Source organism: Leucoraja erinacea, chromosome 11, assembly GCF_028641065.1.
Source record: "Leucoraja erinacea ecotype New England chromosome 11, Leri_hhj_1, whole genome shotgun sequence".
NCBI lineage: Eukaryota > Metazoa > Chordata > Chondrichthyes > Rajiformes > Rajidae > Leucoraja > Leucoraja erinaceus.
In genome coordinates this window covers 23,242,110-23,257,642 of record NC_073387.1, presented here as the reverse complement: position 1 = coordinate 23,257,642, position 15,533 = coordinate 23,242,110, and the positions used below count along the sequence as shown (strand labels likewise).

General features: G+C 47.6%; 1 protein-coding gene across 7 annotated transcripts in view; it reads right to left on the bottom strand.

The window, feature by feature from the left end:
- ndst1b (N-deacetylase/N-sulfotransferase (heparan glucosaminyl) 1b) overlaps positions 1–15,533 on the bottom strand; it is a 117,864-nt gene that overhangs the window by 44,491 nt on the left and 57,840 nt on the right. The window contains exon 3 of one of the 7 annotated variants that reach the window (XM_055642826.1): positions 6,031–6,156. The exons of 3 other annotated variants lie outside the window; for them this stretch is intronic. The gene's annotated coding sequence lies outside the window, so the exon portion shown is untranslated. Of the gene's footprint in view, positions 1–2,220; positions 2,487–2,571; positions 2,595–6,030; positions 6,157–15,533 lie in introns of those variants that run through there. 3 more of the 7 variants (XM_055642829.1, XM_055642828.1, XM_055642827.1) reach the window with 3 other exon arrangements.

Here is a 15,533-nt window from a genome sequence, read left to right as displayed (position 1 = left end):
CACACTATGAACGGCTTGATTGTAATCATGTATAGTATTTTCATTGACTGGACAGCACGCAACAAAGAAGCTTTTCATTGTACCTCGGTACATGTGACAATAATAAACAAAACTAAACCGTAGAAACAATGATAGGCACAAAATGCTGGAGTAACTCAGCGGAACAGGCAGCATCTCTGGAGAGAAGGAATGGGTAACATTTCAGGTTAATACCCTTCTTCAGAAACAAAGAACTGCAGATGCTGTTTTATACCAAACATAGAAACAAAATGCTGGAATAACTCAGGCAGCATCTCTGGAAAAGAAGGATGAGTGATGTTTTGTCCCGACCCGAAATGTCACGATCGTTTTGCTCCACATATGCTGCCTGACCCGCTGAGTTACTCCTGCACTTTGGTCTTTCTTTGGTATAAACTAAATTGCAGGCCAGTACATGTATAACAATATAAATCAAAACCTTTATCTGAAAGGTAGTTTAACGTCCCAGTTAAAAGGGGCCCACAACTGGCTCCATAACAGTGGTGCAGGGGCTGGGTAGAGTTGCTGCCTCACAGGGCCAGAGACCCGAGTTCAAACACCTGACCACAAGTGCTGTCCGTACGTTCTCCCGGTGATGCGTGGGTTTTCCCCGGGTTCTCCGGTTTCCTCCCACACTCCAAAGATGTGTAGGTTAATTGGCTTTGGTAAAATTGTAAATTATCCCAAGTGTGTAGGCTAGTGCTAGTGTACGGGGTGATCGATGGTTGGTGCGGACTCGGTGGGCTGACCGACTTGTTTCTGTGTTCTAAACTAAACTAAACTAAACCAAACTGAACCAAACTAAACTAAATCAAAGTAAACTACACTAAACCAAACCAAACCAAACTAATCTAAAGTAAACAGGATGCAAACGTGAGCAGTGTGCTGTCACAGAGCAGTGTGTTTAATAGCTGCCATATGTTGGTGCAAAGCCATGTGGGTCTCCACTGACAATCTCCCTTGTTGAAGCCACTGAGATTTCAACTAAAGCTACTCACTGAGGCCCCTTGAGAATGGGTATAGCTTCAGTGGTTGCAGGTGACACATTGCCCCCTATTCCTGCCCTTCAGGCAGTCCAGCTCCTGGGCGCACTGGGCCGGATTCGACCCCTTCTCTGTACTCCCTCTTTTCTGCAGGGGGTTTTAAGGAAGCTGTCTTCAGCCGCCCTAGTAGATCAGAGCGGCTCAAGCGGTCTCTCCCCCCCCCCCTCCTCCCCTCCCCACATTGAATCAGCTAACACAGGGGACCCTCCCTCTGACCATAACCTGCCCAAGAAACACCAGGGCTGAAACACGTATCTTGGCTCTCGCTGAAACATTAGTCTCAGATTGCACGCAGATAAATATTTGACGGGCATGCCGCACACTGGGGAGCAGAATGCTGACAATTTTACATTTCAAAAGACCCCCTGCTTTTTCATTCACTGGCAGTCGAGTACTGGAGGCACACGGCTAGATAGCACAAGTAAAATAACGCAAGGAATTGTCAAGAGACCATCTAACATTGTAGAGAATGTGTGGCACAGCACAGAGAGAGGAAGCCCACAGCATCACCAAATAAATCGTAAGCTGAAATAATTAAATCGGTGAGACAGAGAGAGAGACAGAGAGGAGAGGGGAGGGGGGGAGGGGAGGTGAGAGTGAGAAAGGAGAGGGAGAGTAGAGAGGGAGAGGGGAGAGGGGAGGAGGGAGAGAGGAGGGGAGAGGGGAGGAAGGTGGGAGGGGGGGAGGGAGAGAGGATGGGGAGAGGAGGATCCGGGCCGGATGGGGGAGAAGGGGAGTGGAGACGTCGAGGGGCCGTGGACACGCGAGACTCCACACGGGGAGAGGGAGAGGGGAGGGAGAGGGAGGGGAGGGGGAGAGGGAGGGGAGAGAGGGGGGAGAGGGGGGGGGGGGGAGGGGGAGAGGGAGGGGGAGAAGGAGGGGAGAGGGAGAGGGAGGGAGGGAGAGGGAGAGGCAGTGAGTGAGGGAGGGAGAGGGAGAGGGAGAGGGAGAGAGGGAGAGGGAGAGGGAGAGGAGAGGGAGCGAGAGGGAGTGAGGGAGAGAGAGGGAGAGGGAGGGAGAGAGAGAGACGAATATCACTCTCAAAGCTAAAGCCATTAGACAGAGAGCATTTCAGTGGAATGAATGAGCTCGACATGCTTGGACCCATGGAGAATACCATGCAAATTCCACACTTCCTTCGAGACAGGATATTTCCTACCTTCGAGGTATTAGAGAGATCCTCAGCCTAAGTTGCATGTGGCTACACTCAATCTTTGTGCTTAACGTTGAACGTCCCAGAATAGAGTAGAGAGGCTTTCACCTTACCGCTGGCTCCTCGGAATGCTTTGTGCACTTTTGAAGAACTGTTCTATTGTTGCGAACCGGGGGATTGCAGTAAGATGCCTGCTAACACTGCATGCTGTGTTCAGCCACGGATCAACAACACTCACAACCTCTCAACTTCTGCTAAAGCACTTTTTAAAAAAAACACTTAACCAACTGGCTTGTCCATTAAGCATTCAAAACTGGCCCCAGGGTCCTATTTTTTTAAAAACAGATTGCAACGTACCATTTGCTGTCAAACGTAGAAACAAGTTTAAGGGAGGGACCTGATTGAAACATACTGAATAGTGAAAGACCTGGAGAGAGTGGATGTGGGGAGGATGTTTCCACTGGTGGGAGAGTCTAGGACCAGAGGGCACAGAATAAAAGGACGTACCTTTAGAAAGCAGATGAGGAGGAATTTCTTAGGTCAGAGTGTGGCGAATCTGTGGAATTCATTGCCACAGACAGCGGTGGAGGCCAAGTCATTGGGTATTTTTAGGGCGGAGATTGACGGAGTCTTGATTAGTACGGGTGTCAGGGGTTATGGGGAGAGAAAAGGACAAATCTGCCATGATTGAAAGGCAGAGTGGAATTGATGGGCCAAATGGCCTAATTCTGCTCCGAGAACCTATGAACTTATGAAAGAACAGCGGGTGCTGGGTTAATACACAAAAAGACACAAAGTACTGGAGTAACTCAGCTGGTTAGGCAGCATCTGTGGAGAGCATAGATAGGTGACGTTCTGGGTCGGCACCCTTCCTCAGACTACGTTTGGGTGTGTGTACAACTTGCATGTAGCTGCATGGGTTTCCTCTGGGTGCTCCAGTTTCCCCCAACATTCAAAAAGATGTGGGGGGTTTCTCGGTTAATAATTGTCCCTCTGGGAATTACCCCATGTGTGTAGAGAGTGGATGAGAAAGTGGGATAACAGAACTAGCGTGAACGGGTGATCAATGGTCGGCATGGACTCAGTGGGCCGAAGGGCCTGTTCCCATCTTTCAATGAATCACCAGAAGAACTACACGACAAAAGAAAATTAGCAAGGGTCTTCTTCAGACCCGTCACCTATCTATAGCCTCCAGAGATTGCTGCCTGATCCACTGAAATACTTCAGCACTTTGTGTTTTGCTCCAGTTTCCAGCATCTGCCTCATCAGAAATCCTTTTTTTTTTACGCTCCTGACCCTTAGATTTGGCGGTTACATTGTCATCCTGGATGCCTCTGATCTGCAGCCCACGCCCAAACGTGGACCAGAAGAGGTTTATAAGATTTTTGGAGATACAAGCTACTGCAGATGCTGGTTTACCAAAAAAGACACAAAGTATTGGAGTAACTCAGCAGCATTTCTGGAAAACATGGATAAGTGTCGCTTCGGATCGGGACCCTTCTTCAGACTTACGGTGGGGATGGTGGAGGGGAGAAAGCTGGAAGAGCAGGGGCAGGTCAAAACATGGCAGGTAATAGGTGGATACAGGAGAGGGGATACTATGAAAGAACCTCCTACCTCTCATGCAAATTTATTTCCCCTCGCTCCACCCCCTCGCTCCCCCCCCCCCCATCACAATCAGTCTGAAGAAGGGTCTCCAACCGAAACGTCACCTATACATATTCACCTACCTCCTCCGGCAGCTGATTCCATACACCGATCATCCTTTGTGTAAATACATGTAAGTTGCTGCTCCCATTCCTATTGAATCTTTCCCTCCTCTCCTTAAGCTATTACTATGAAACAGGATTTTTTTTTTTTTTATTCCACATTTATTTAACTTTAAATTCCTCAGCTGCCATGGCAGCATTTAACCACCTGAGCTGGCCAATGATCCAGGATATTGGTTGCTAGTTCAGTAATTTAACCACCACACAACCACTAATTCATCACAGCGCTGAAATTGAGCCGTTTTATGTTCCCTCTGTGTGTGTGACTCAGTCCGTGAACAGGTTCATGCATCATTCCGTATATTCCATTGTAATTCAGCCTGTCGTGACCGCAAGGAATTGCTGAGAGTTGTGGATGTAGCCCGGTCACGGAGTCATGCAGCACGGAAACAGGCCCTTCGACACAACACCCACCCTGGCCAACATGACCCATCTACACTAGTTCCACTTACCCACGTTTGGCCCATATCCCTATAAACCTTTCCTATCATATACCTGTCCAAATCCTACTTTGTGAATAACCTATTCAGCTATTTACAATATATATTAATGATCTGGATGAGGGAATTGAAGGCAATATCTCCAAGTTTGCGGATGACACTAAGCTGGGGGGCAGTGTTAGGTGTGAGGAGGATGCTAGGAGACTGCAAAGTGACTTGGATAGGCTGGGTGAGTGGGCAAATGTTTGGCAGATGCAGTTTAATGTGGATAAATGTGAGGTTATCCATTTTGGTGGCAAAAACGGGAAAGCAGATTATTATCTAAACGGTGGCCGATTGGGAAAGGGGGAGATGCAGCGAGACCTGGGTGTCATGGTACACCAGTCATTGAAGGTAGGCATGCAGGTGCAGCAGGCAGTAAAGAAAGCGAATGGCATGTTGGCTTTCATAGCAAGAGGATTTGAGTATAGGAGCAGGGAGGTTCTACTGCAGTTGTATAGGGTCTTGGTGAGACCACACCTGGAGTATTGCGTGCAGTTTTGGTCTCCAAATCTGAGGAAGGACATTATTGCCATAGAGGGAGTGCAGAGAAGGTTCACCAGACTGATTCCTGGGATGTCAGGACTGTTTTATGAAGAAAGACTGGATAGACTTGGTTTATACTCTCTAGAGTTTAGGAGATTGAGAGGGGATCTTATAGAAACTTACAAAATTCTTAAGGGGTTGGACAGGCTAGATGCAGGAAGATTGTTTCCGATGTTGGGGAAGTCCAGGACAAGGGGTCACAGCTTAAGGATAAGGGGGAAATCCTTTAAAAACGAGATGAGGAGAACTTTTTTCACACAGAGAGTGGTGAATCTCTGGAACTCTCTGCCACAGAGGGTAGTTGAGGCCAGTTCATTGGCTATATTTAAGAGGGAGTTAGATGTGGCCCTTGTGGCCAAGGGGATCAGAGGGTATGGAGAAAAGGCAGGTACGGGATACTGAGTTGGATGATCAGCCATGATCATATTAAATGGCGGTGCAGGCTCGAAGGGCCGAATGGCCTACTCCTGCACCTAATTTCTATGTTTCTATGTTTCTATGTTTCTAACCCTTGTATTAACAGCTACTGCAAATGGGGGGAAAAAGACAATGGGGGAGTAACTCAGCGGGTCAGGCAGCATCTCTGGTGAACATGGATAGGTGACGTGTATCTGTTATACCTCAACTACCTCCTCTGGCAGCTTGTTCCATATACCCACCACCCTCCGTGTGAGAATCTTGCCTCTCAGGTTCCTATTAAATGTTTCCCACTCACCTTAAACCTACGTATATCCTTCGGTTCTTGACTCCCCTTCTCTAGGTAAAAGACTCTTTGCATCCACCCTATCTATTCCGATCAATCTAGTCTATCACACAGACCAGACTCCCCACCATCGACTCCATCTACACTTCACGCTGCCTCGGAAAAGCAACCAATATAGTCAAAACTTATAAACAGTGCAGTGCAGACAAGAGGAACTACAAATGCTGGAAACTCTCTACCATCGAACTGTACAGCATAGCAAACAGGCCCTTCAGCCCACAATGTCCCTACCGAACATAACGCCAACATCAACTCTTACCTGTAGTAATGGGGAACTGCAGATGCTGGTTAATGCACAAGAGGACACAAAGTGCTGGAGTACCTCAGCGGGTCAGGCAGCATCTCTGGAGAATATGGATAGGTGACATTTCGGGTCAAAAAAAGGCTGGGAGAGAGGAGAGGAAGTACAAATCGTAACAGGCATTAGGTGGACGCAGGTGAGGGGGGATTTCTGATGGGAAGATGGTTGGAACAAAGCCCAGAGATGAAAGGAGAATGTGTGAAAGGATTGGGGAGTTGTGAATTGTGAAGCCAGGAGTAGTGCAGTGGTAGAGCTGCTGCCTTATAGCGCCAGAGACCCGGGTTAGTTCCTGATTACACGTGCTGTCTGTACAGAGTTTGCATGCTCTCCCTGTGAGCTCGTGGGTTTTCTCCGGGTGCTCCGGTTACCTCCCACACTTGAAGGAAGTGCAGATTTGGCGGTTAATTGGCATCGGTAAAATTGTAAATTGTCCCTAGTGTGTAGGATAGTGCTAGTGTACGGGGTGATCGCTGGTCGGCGCGGACTTTGTGAAGTATTGAGGACATTTATTATTTTACAGGCAGCATATTACTGTAAGCTGTTTAACATGATGAAACCATTTTCCAATCATCTTGTAGTCGGCTGTCTGCTTAATTGATTGTAGGTTGACAATCACGGAAAATTATAAGTGTTTGCTCTACTATCACCGTCCTTCTTTGCCTGCTTTCTACTGTAGCGACACAGTATGGAAACAGGCTTTTCGGCCCTCCGGGACCATGCTGACTAGCAATCACTCCGAGGGTGATCACATCAAATACTAGAGAACATAGCTTTAAGGTGGGAGGGGCAAAGGTTAAAGGAGATGTTCGAGGCAGGTTTTTTACACAGAGATTGGCGGGTACCTGGAATGCACTGCTGGGGGGCGGTGGTGGAGGCAGATACGATAGTGGCGTTTAAGATACATTTGGACGGGCACATGGACATGCAAGGAATGTAGGATATGGATCATGTCCAGGCACATAAGAGGATCTTTGCATCATCTTTGGCATAAATATTGTTGGCTGAACTAAAGGACCTCTTCTTGTGCTGTACTGTTCTATGTTCTACGAACCAAATAAGTTTGTGAAGATATTTTATGGTGGTGCACAAGTTGATGTTGATGAGCTGGCCCCATTTTTGGATGGTTTGAAGACTAGGGGGAACAGATTTGAAATTTTAGGCACAAAATTCAAGGGAGATGTGTGGGAAAACCTTTTCATTCAGAGTATTATGATCTTATGGAATAGTCTGATTAGGAGTGGGCAGCACAGCTGGTAGAGCCACTGCCTCACAGTGCCAGAGACCCGGGTTCAATGAGCTGATGCAGCTGACTCGGAGCTGAGGCTGCGGGACTCGGAGCTGGTGCAGCGGGACTCGGAGGCTGACTCGGAGCTGAGGCTGTGGCGGGCCGACTTGGAGCTGAGGCTGTGGCGGGCCGACTTGGAGCGGAGCGGAGACGGCGTTCCGGCTTTCGGCAGCGGCGACATCACCACGGAGGTCCGCTGGATTGGAGAGCGGCATCTTTGGCCTGGATCGATCGCCTCAGCGCAGAGGGAGAACAAGGAGGGAAGAGACAGGGACTAAGACTTTTGCCTCCATCACAGTGAGGAGGTGCTTGGTGAACTCACTGTGGTGGATGTTAATTTGTGTTTATTGTATGTTTTGTTATTTATTGTTACTGTGTATGACTGCAGGCAACGTAATTTCGTTCAGACCGAAAGGTCTGGAGAAAAGGAATAAGTGATGTCAGGTCGAGACCCTTCTTTGAAGAAGGGCCTCGACCCAAAACGTCACCTAATCGTTTTCTCCAGAGATGCTTTCTGACCCGCTGAGTTACTCCAGCTTTTTGTGTCTATCTTTGGTTTAAACCAACAGCTGCAGTCCTTCTCGACTCCGGTTTGTAGATTAATTGGCTTTGTTAAAATAGTAAATTGGCTCTAGTGTGTAGAATAGTGTTAATATACATGGTCATCACTGGTCGGCGCAGACTCGGTGGGCCGAAGGGCCTGTTTCCGCCGCGCTGTATCTCTAAAGTCTAAAAGACCTACTCTGTCCAGAAATTCGTCAGGGTGGGACAAAATTTTCCTTTCTGCGTTTCTTGGCTGATTCCTTTTGTCTCGTGGAGGTCACGGAAATGCAACAGCACACCGTGAAGAGGGATGGAGTTCTGCAGTGAACAGCATATTGTGAGCTCACTTCAATCCTTCACATGCACCATCCCATCAGTCAGCCCAGAAGCATACAGATGGATTGGAATTTGCTGCAAATAAATTTGTTTTACTGTGATAAACGTAACGATATTGATTTCAAGGATGAAACACCACGCTGCTTAAACATAATGATTAATTAGGTTTCAGATTAATGGCGCTGCGGTCTAGATATACTGATGCACACTGGATAGCCAGGACCAGTCTCTGATCAGTGGTATAGAATTGTACGATACCACAAGGGGAATTTTCTGCTGCGATCTACATCCTGTAGGTACTCTCACAAAGCCGCTGGGATTATGGAAAGTCAGGTATGCTTTTAACAGGATGAACTCTATTGAAAGAGGCAGCTCGTTATGTTTGGATTCAGGTTTATTATTGTCACGTGTACTCATTTACAGTGAAAAGCTTTGTGTTGCATGCGATCCAATCAGATCAGATAATACTATACGTAAATATAATCAAGTGCAAGAGGTAGAACAAAGAGGAAGATACAGAGAGCAGAATATAGTTGCCAGCACTGTAGCGCACCAGTTCCAGAGACAAAGTCCAATGTCCGCAATGGGGTAGAGGTGAATCAGCCAGTTCCCTAGCCTTATCAGGCAACTGAACCAACCTATCAATAACTAGACAGCAGTCCAGAACTACTATCTACCTCGTGTTAAAGAGGGAACAGATGCTGGAGAATCGAAGGTTACACAGAAAAGCTGGAGAAACTCAGCGGGTGCAGCAGCATCTATGGGGAAGAAGAAGGGTCTGAAGAAGGGTTTCGGCCCGAAACGTTGCATCTGGACTACACTTCTTCCCACCCTGCTTCCTGTAAGGACTCCATCCCCTACTCCCAATTCCTCCGTCTACGCCGTATCTGCTCCACGGATGAGGCGTTCCACACCAGGACATCTGAAATGTCCTCACTATTCAGGGAACGGGGGTTCCCCTCCTCCACCATAAATGAGGCTCGCACCAGGGTCTCTTCCATACCCCGCAACACTGCTCTCTCTCCCCATCCCCGCACTCGCAACAAGGGCCGAGTCCCCCTAGTCCTCACCTTTCACCCCACCAGCCATCACATACAAAAAATAATCCTCCGTCAGTTTCGCCACCTCCAACGTGACCCCACTACTGGCCACATCTTCCCATCTCCCCCCATATCTGCCTTCCGCAAAGACCGCTCCCTCCATACCTCCCTTGTCAATTCTTCCCTTCCCTCTCGGTCCACCCCCTCCCCGGGCACTTTCCCTTGCGGCCGCAGCAGATGCAACACTTGTCCCTTTACCTCCCCCCTCAACTCCTTTCAGGGACCCAAGCAATCGTTCCAGGTGCGACAGAGGTTTACCTGCATCTCTTCCAACCTCATCTATTGCGTCCGCTGCTCTAGATGTCAGCAGATCTATATCGGTGAGACCAAGCGGAGGTTGGGCGATCGTTTCGCCGAACACCTCCGCTCGATCCAATAACCTAGCTGATCTCAGCACTTCAACTCCCCACTCTCCACTCCGTCTCCGACCTCTCTGTCCTGGGTCTCCTCCATGGCCACAGCGAGCAGCACAAAATTGGAGGAACAGATCATATTCCGTTTGGGGAGTCTGCACCCCGGGGGCAAACATCGACTTCTCCAATTCTGTTAGTCCTTGCTGTCCCTCCCCTTCCTCAGTCCCCTGCTGTCCGCAACCCTCCAGCCTTCCGGCTACTCCTCCTTTTCCCTTTCTTGTCCCCACCCACCCCCACCCCTGATCAGTCTGAAGAAGGGTTTCGGCCCGAAACGTTGCTATCAATCCATAGATGCTGCAGCTGAGTTTCTCCACTTTTCTGTGTAAACTACTATCTACCTCATTGGAGACCCTCGGACTGTTTTTGATCGTACTTCACTGGCTTTATCTTGCACTAAACATTATTCATGTTATTCCCTTGATCATGTATCTGTGCACTGGGGATGGCTCGACTGGTTCGTACGAAACAAAAGCTTTTCACTGTACCTCAGTACACGTAAGAATGAACTAAACAAAACTAAACTCAGCATATGGAAGGACCATTCAGAGGGCAAGAAGCTGAGGGCAAGAAGCTGTTCCTGAGTCTGGTGATGCGCACTTTCAAGCAAAGATCCTATAGCAAGCAAGATAGTGCACTCCTGCTAAAACCAATGGGCTGACGTGTAGTACGCTACGGAGCGGAACGTCAGCCATTTCGTCGGCCATTTCAGTAAACCCGACCCGACACGACTATGTATATCCCTCTCGCAGTGTAATCAGCGTTGCGGGGGAACAATTTGTGTGTGTGATATAGTGTTAGACCCATTATTCATAATTCTGCTATTTTTTGTTAATGATTAATATGTCAATAAATTACAATTCTGTTAATTTTCTTTTTTTAATGTTCTTTTCTTCTTTTTTTAACGTTTTTTTTTTAAATCTCTTTTTAAATGGCTCATGTGCTGCGTTTGAGTTGATGTTTGTATTAAACTTGCACTCTGTAATTCATTTGATCACACTGTTCACAAGATGTGGACGCCATGGCCAAAGCAAAGACGGGAGTGCGGAGACGGAAGCCGGTTATGGAAATGGGGCCGAAGATTACCCATGAATCTGCCCATGACCCTACTATGTCTTTTTCGTCGAGTGCACTATCTTACTATCTATAAGATCTTTGCTTTCAAGCTTCTGAACCTTCCACCGTATGTGGGCGGGGAGAAGGAATGACCGGGATGGGACAGGGACATTATGTTGGCTGCTTTCCCAAGGCAGCGTGATTTGTAGATGGAGTCAATGGTGGGGAGTCTGGTCTGTGTGATGGACTGGACCACATCCTAAACTTTCTGCAATTTCTTACGGGTTTGGGCAGAGCTGTTCCCAAACTAAGCTGTGATGCAACCCGGCAGTACAAACCCCGAAAGACAAACTATCAACTAACTTGATCTCACCGTCTCCATCACAGGAGACAAACTATCAACTGACATCTATTATAAACCCACTGACTCCCATAGCTATCAAGACAACACTTCTTCCCACCTTGCTTCCTGTAAAGACTCTATCTCCTACTCCCATCTACGCCGCATCTGCGCCTAGGATGAGGTGTTCCGTACCAGGTGATCAGAGATGTCCTCATTCTTTAGGGAACAGGGGTTCCCCTCTTCCATTATAGATGAGGCCCTCACTAGGGTCTCCTCAATATCCTGCAGCTTCGCCGTTGTTCCCCCTCCCCCCCATTTGTAACAGGGACAGAGTCCCCCCTGTCCTTACCTTCCATCCCATCAGCCGTTGCATACAGCACCTCCAACGGGAACCCACTACTTTCCACAGAGACCGTTCCCTCCGCAACTCCCTGGTCAACTCGTCCCTTCCCACCCTAACCACCCCCTCCCCAGGTACTTTACCCTGCAACCGCTAGGAGATGCAACACCTGTCACTTTACCTCCCCCTTCGACTCCGTCCAAGGACCCCGACAATTTTTCAGGTGTGGCAGAGGTTGACTTGCAACTCCTCCAACCTCATCTACTGTATCCGCTGTTCCAGGTGTGGACTCCTGTATATCGGCGAGACCAAGCACAGGCTCGGCGATCGTTTCGCTGAACACCTCCGCTCTGTCCGCCTAAACTTACCAGACCTCCCGGTTGCTCAACATTTTAACTCCCCTTCCCATTCCCACACTGACCCTTCTGTCCTGGGCCTCCTCCATTGTCGGAGTGAGGCCCAGAGCAAATTGGAGGAACAGCACCTCATATTGCGCTTGGGCAGCTTACACTGAGCAGTATGAACATTGACTTCTCTAATTTGAAGTAGCCCTTGCTTCCCCTCTCTCGGCACCCCCTCCCCTTCCCAGTTCTCCGACCAGTTTACTGTCTCCCACTACATTTTATCTGTTTGCTTTGTTGCTACCTTCTCCCAATTATTAATCTATTCTACATTTTCCTTGAACTCTATTCCCTTTGTTCTGTTTCCACACCTCACACTTCCTTATCTATACACATCCTTATCTATGTACCGCCCACTCCCTTGACATCAAACCGAAGAAGGGTCTCGACCTGAAATGTCACACATTCCTTCTCTCCATAGATGTTGCCTATCCCGCTGAGTTACTCCAGCATTTTGTGTCTATGCAACCTAACAGTACGCTTTCTGTGTCAATATATTTATCTCACTCAATTAAAGGGGGGAATGGGGATCATGACAGAAGCTTCCTCGTGGCGATCCCCGGAAACAACGACACGATGCACTCTGTGACGCGTCGGGCGACCAATTCTATCAACATGTTGGACGACGACAGAAGCCAAACAGCGAGCTACACGGCGTCTGACACACGAGAATACAAATGGGGGGAATCAAATGCTCAAATTTAAAGAGCAGCTTTTACAATTTCAGGTAATCCATCTTTACCAGGCTGATCAATAATACAAGTACTAGTTAATCTGTACATCTAGCAACTTCATGGAGAAAATATATCACTTGCGATTACTGCGCCAGTGTACAATTATTTTTCTCAGAACGTTCTAGATTTATTCAGGCGATTCTGAAGCACGGTTTGCCTCAGTGATTTTACTCAAATTCATTAATTGTGTGTCATTCTCGCTTGTCACCATGGAGACAGCCAGTGGCGTATAACGCAATAGCATTATTGGTCAGGTAAAGCACAACACAGTAAAGAATGTTCACACTTGCACTCATTAGTGGTCCGTGTAGACTCGGCGACTGTTTTGCCGAACATTTACGCCAGGGCCTGCTGGATTTCCCGGTTGCCAAACATTTTAACTTCCCTTCACCCTCCGGCCTGAGCCTCCTCCATTGCCAAAGTGAGGCCACACACAAACTGGAGGTATAGCACCTCATTCATAAGTTCAAAAATTATTGGAGCAGAATTAGGCCATTTGGCCCATCAAATCTATTCCACAATTCACTCATGGCTGATCTATCTTTTGCACTCCTTCACATTCTCCTGCCTTCTCCCGATAGCCCCCCCGACACCTGTACTAAGCACGAATCTTTCAATCTTCACCTTAAAAATACCCAATGACTTGGCCTCCACTGTCGTCTGTGGCGGGGTGGGAGATTGTAACCTTCACGTGGTCCGCCCTGTTTCAATGAACGCAATCAACTCGGCGTGCACAATCAAATAATATCAAATAGAACAAGTTGTCCTACAACTTTAGGCTGTGCACGCCATACGCAAGAAGACAAAGCCGTCTGTGGCAATGAATTCCACAGATCCAACACCCTGCTCATCTCCATTCTGAAGGTACATCCTTTTATTCTGAGGCTGTGCCCTCTGGTCTTAGACTCTCCCACTAGTGGAAACATCCTCTCCACATCTAATCTATCAAGGCCTTTCACTGTTTGGTAAGTTTCAATGAGGTTCCCCTCCTCATCCTTCTATATTCTGCTTGGGTACCGAATGTTGAGGAAGAGGATGGGTTTTGGGCTGAGAAAGGGGCCAACCCGAAACATCTTTTATCCAGAGATGTTGCCTGACCCGCTGAGTTACTCCAGTACTTTGTGTCTATCATTGGTATGAATGTTGAATTCTCCATATTATTGGCTCGTATCCTATATCTTTCCTATCTGCGTACCTGTACAAATGTCTTTTGAATGGTGTTTAATTTAGAGATTTAGTTTGGAGATACAGCATGGAAACAGGCCGTTCAGCCCATTGGGTCCACCCGACCATTAAGCACCCGTTCACACTAGTTCCACGTGATCCCACTTTCTCATCCACTCCCAACACATTAAGGGGAATTTGCACAGGTCCAATTAACCTACAAACCCGCACGCCTTTGGAATGTGGGGAAAAACCAGAGCAGCCAGAGAAAGCCCACATGGTCACAGGGAGAATGTGCAAATTCTGTACACGCAGCACAGGAGGTCAGGATCGAACTCGGGTCTCTGGCGTGTGAAGCAGCAACTCTACCGCTGGGCCGCTGTGCCATCCCATTGTGGGCCGAAGGGCCTGTTCATGTGCTATACTATTCTATGTCCTCTGTAAACCTATAAACCTATAGGTTCTGTCCTCCAGAACTTCTTCCAGCTGGTAAATAGTTGAGTATCAGCAATTCCTGTGTATACCGACTAGGTTTCTGCATGATCCAAGAGCTACTTCATCAAGTTTTATGAGAACCGAGTAAAATGAATTAGAAAAATATAATAGTGACACAGAGGCTCAGCTGGTAGAACCGCTGACTCACAGCGCCAGAGACCAGGGTTTGATCCTGATTACAGGTGCTGTCTGCGTGTGTGGAGTTTGCACGTTTAGATTAGATTAGATTAGATTAGATTAGATTCGTTTATTGTCATTCAGACCTTTCGGTCTGAACGAAATTTTGTTTCCCTGCAGTCATACATATAATTTTAAAAAATGACAAAAACACACAATCAACACAAATTTAACATCCACCACAGTGAACGTTCTCCCTGTGACCGCAAGGGTTTCCTCCAGGTGCTCCGGTTTCTTCCCACATTCCAAAGACATGTCCATGTGGGCTTGTGGGCTAATTGGCCCTCTGTAAATTGGGAGAGAAAGTGGGATAATGCAGAACTAGTGTCTGTGTGGATTTGGTGGGCCAAATGGTTCTGTCCCTCTGCAATTTACAGAAGGCCAATTCACCCGCAAACCTGCATGTCTTTGGGATGTGGGAGGAAACTGGAGCACCTGTACTGAATCTCAAAATAATCTTTTACCAGCTGGTAAATGGTATAGCTTCAGCAACTCTAGTGTGTACTGACTAGGTTTCAGCATGCTTTAAGACAGCTACTTAATCAAGTTCTTGGAGAATGAGAAGGCAGGAGTTTTGTGGAGACCGATGGCAAACCGAGAGAGTGAAGCTCCCATCATTTACATCCTTCAACTGAACTCAATGGTCACAGCTCCACACGAGTGTCCTTTGCAAAATATATCCTTTGTGCTTCATCTCTCCAGTAGAACCGTGCTTACTAAAAGAAGATGACTGAGATGAAAAGTACACTAATGTATAATTAATCAAGCACTATCCTCTGTCACTGTGTACCCAACTGAACGTTTACAGTTGTACGGTAGATGGCATAATGACTGGTTGCATCGTGGCCTAGTTCGGCAACTCGAACGCCCAGGAACGAAGGAGATTACAGAGAGTGGTGGACACTGTCTGGTCCATCACGGGTACTGACCTCCCCACCATCAAAGAGATCTATCGGAGTTGCTGTCTCAAAAAGACAGCCAGCATCATCAGAGACCCACACCATCCTGGCCATGCTCCCATTTCACTCCTACCATCAGGTAGAAGGTACAAGAGGTATAAATGCAAATTAATATCCC